Here is a 3,429-nt window from a genome sequence, read left to right as displayed (position 1 = left end):
TTTTGATGCTGCAAACAATAACATTGATGTTGTAGATTCACATTTAATCCGTTGATATGATTAAACATGTATCTTTAAAAGAATATTTTATATATCATGTAAATACCATTTTCTGTCCTCATCAAGTCCACCACTCTTCAAAGCATCGTCGAATGATTTGTCCACTTTTCTTCAAACATTTCCTCCGCCAAATCCTCCTCTAATGCTCACAATTGTGATGCCACCTTTTAACACCCACAGTTTATCACTTTCACCTCCTCAATGATGTTATCACATCCCTTTCTATCATTCCAACTGGGTGAATTGATGTTTACATTGTGTGAATTTGAACTGCCACTTAATCCCTTGTATTGTGGACTAGTTCAAATGGACTATTAGCTAGTGTGCACACGAAGATCATATGCCTATTTGCAATGGCCTGTTCAGCACAGAGAATTGCTAAACAATATGGCTGCTCGCAGATGGTGCATCTGAGAATGCAAACCCAGTGCAGACTGAAGGATTTGCATGTCAAGAAAACGATGCGAATGCTAATACAATGAGGAACATTAACAATTATACTAAGTTGAAATCAACTGATTCTAAGCACAGTGACTTCCCATTTGCAGCTCCACCAAGGACGTTTAAAGCCAGGGAATGCAAGAATAAGCTATGAAGAATTGGTGAAGAGGCTAAATGGATCATAATGCTTAGGCTTCACTTTCACAAATTTAACTACTACGCCTCTAACTCCTAATCCTCTGCTGCTCTGTTAACACAAACAAGTCCAAGAGAAGCTAAGGTAAATATTTCATGGACAAACGTGCTCCAATACATCGTCCAACCCACTGTCACATGCAATTTTTTGACACAAAGAAGTGTTTCAACAGCAGTGTGAACATAAATAAGCAGAATCTAAGGATGAGAGCAGCACAGCATGCACGATTGGAGATAATGTTAGAATGAAAATGACATTATACTTACAATCAAAGATGATACATGTCGAACGACCATAAACCCGTCCATGACTCCACCTTTCGTCAAAGAATCAGCTGAATGGAAGCGCCTAAACAATCACATAGGTTTCTTATTTCTGAAACAGTTAAGGAATCCACCCCATCATCCGATTCCTAAGTGACGCCTATTGCGACCTCTTCTCGAGGAGTCGGCATCCAGTCGGAGATATTTAACAATGTATTCACAAAAACCTACAAACCTGAATCTCCTGTTGGTGCACTCTCGAGACCGTTATTGGCAGAAAAGTTAACAAAGGAAGGGGAATGAGCGCCTTGTGCACAGCATATCAATGTCCTACTCATTGGCAGGACATATCTTTGAACTCCAGCATAAAGCTAAAATCCAGGATTTAAGAATATTTTAATGTACGCCACATGTCATGGTGGTTGTGTACCTGGTACATTTCAGAAAATAGTTGAGCAATTTGGAGAAGTAGAAATTGAAACAGTGACAAATTTGCAAACAAATTTTTCCACGGATCCAGCCACTTTTAAGAAAGTGGCTGGATACATCTTCAGAATTAGAGGAAATCGGCTACAGCCTTGACTAACTCAAACAGCATTTTCTCAAAAGAAGCTGAGTTCTAATGAAAAAGTTTACATATATGAAATTGAAGTCCTTAAAACAAACAACAGGTTAACAGTACACCTACTAGGTTCACTGGCACTTTGCAAATCATATCGGGAAGACAAATTGCCCATCATGGAAGCCAACGCAATGACAATGACGATGAATGCTGCGTGAACAAGATGGATATAGTGTTAGAATACGAGAAGATACCATAGTGTCGTCATCAATCTAATCAAATCCAATTCAGTTCAGTTCAACTCATTGTTATACCCTCACAAACTGAGATTCTCCACTCAGTTCTGGCTCCAGCACCGGAATGACGCATTCATCACAAAATAGACCGACACTTAAAAGAAAAGATGACCGAGACACCCACATCAGACAAACACAGGAATGCTCTCTGCAAAACAAGGACAATCACTAAAACTTATAACAGACTGCACAGCTATGTATACATTCTAGAAATTGCAGAGAAGACTGCCACAGCGACCTTCTAATTACACCTGCAATTGAAAAAACAAAACCACCAATCCAAGGATCAACATTACCGAATACAGCTGCCACAAAGGCGTTCACAATTGCATGCTACTCCGACAAATCTCAAACCCCGTTTCAAACCCACCACAAACCTCTTCCATACTCTAGCTTCACGAGAAATTCCAACCAAATCACCGATGCCCTCTCCACAATGCAGCAATAAGAAGCATGTAAACGCACATACCAAGAAGTACAAGAATCGGCGCAAGTCGACTTTGCGACTTAGGAGGCCCCAACGTCCCAAGCAGAGGCGCTTCTAATTCCGGTTCTATCTCAAACCCCATTGCTGACATACGCCGCGGCGGTTCGCGAATCTCATCCTCGGTATCATCCGCCATGTCCATCGATACACACCCTTGCAATAAACCCACCACTCAAATGCACCAAAAAACTCCAGGAACACAATCACGGGTAACAATTCAGGGCCACCGAATTGCAGCCCCCCTCCTTTCTCGACTGCAACACGATCGCAACAACAAACAAAAAACCTCCGAAACCGCAACAAATTTTCCCTGCTCAGCTTCTCCAAAGCGCGCAATTCTCTCTCGCCGCGGTATCACGGAATTTTCCAGCAGGATATCTTTCTCCTGTCCTCCATTTGCTGAATTCTATGCGCTTCTGTTCCGTCGGATCGAAGCTTCGCAACGAAGCGCAGCTCGCGCAGGCGAGCAAGTTGCGAAGACGTCGAGCGAAGTGCGAATGCAGGTGTGAACGAAGTTCTGGATTTATAATTTTCTCGAAGTGTGAACGGAGAAGTTCATGGGATGTGGTGATTGGAGAGACAATGGGTCACCTGTACCGCTCAATTTCGTTGAAGCTTATTTTTATTAGTTTTGCACCCAAGTTTGTACTAAATCGGCCCACCCATTTAACCATCATAAAAATTAAAAATGACTTCTAGATTCGTTTTTCCACTATGGGATCTGAAAACCAATAAAACCCAACCATATTCATCATGATTAGTATGTTCTTCATCAAGGGTGGGTTTGTTTAGTAAAAGCATGGGACTATTTAACATTCCCCTAAATAAAATGCTAATGATTTGAATGAAACACTTTCGCCTTGATTTTTTTTTTAAATTTTTAACTATTTGTGGAACATTTTCTAATTGCAATGTTTTATTAAGTATTTTGTTTCTAATATAAATTAGATTTGAAAGAGGTCTTCTTATTTAGAAGGTTGTTTTAAAAGTATGTAATTTAAAAGCCTTGTGAAAATTTCTTTCTAAGTAACAAGAAGTTGTTCTTTAAAAAAAATAACTTTTGGAGATAGTATAAAGTGAAACAACGCCTTGATATGGATTGAATAATTTTTTATTCTAGATTT

General features: G+C 39.9%; 1 long non-coding RNA gene across 5 annotated transcripts; it reads right to left on the bottom strand.

The window, feature by feature from the left end:
- Positions 1-262: 262 nt before the first annotated feature.
- LOC141046231 (uncharacterized) lies at positions 263-2,816 on the bottom strand. 5 transcript variants are annotated; one of them, XR_016506744.1, is made up of 4 exons: positions 2,196-2,816; positions 1,645-1,732; positions 964-1,390; positions 263-748 (listed from the first exon to the last, which is right to left on the bottom strand). It is a non-coding gene; the product is annotated as an uncharacterized LOC141046231 (long non-coding RNA). The 5 variants fall into 5 exon arrangements; XR_012219007.2 differs by having other exon boundaries at positions 2,288-2,813; XR_012219009.2 differs by having other exon boundaries at positions 1,649-1,732; positions 2,288-2,808.
- Between the last annotated feature and the right edge of the window lie 613 nt (positions 2,817-3,429).

The sequence above is a fragment of the Physcomitrium patens genome, chromosome 15 (assembly GCF_059467195.1).
Source record: "Physcomitrium patens ecotype Gransden chromosome 15, ASM5946719v1, whole genome shotgun sequence".
NCBI lineage: Eukaryota > Viridiplantae > Streptophyta > Bryopsida > Funariales > Funariaceae > Physcomitrium > Physcomitrium patens.
The sequence above is the reverse complement of the archived record's forward strand: the minus strand, read 5'-3'. Positions and strand labels throughout refer to the sequence as shown.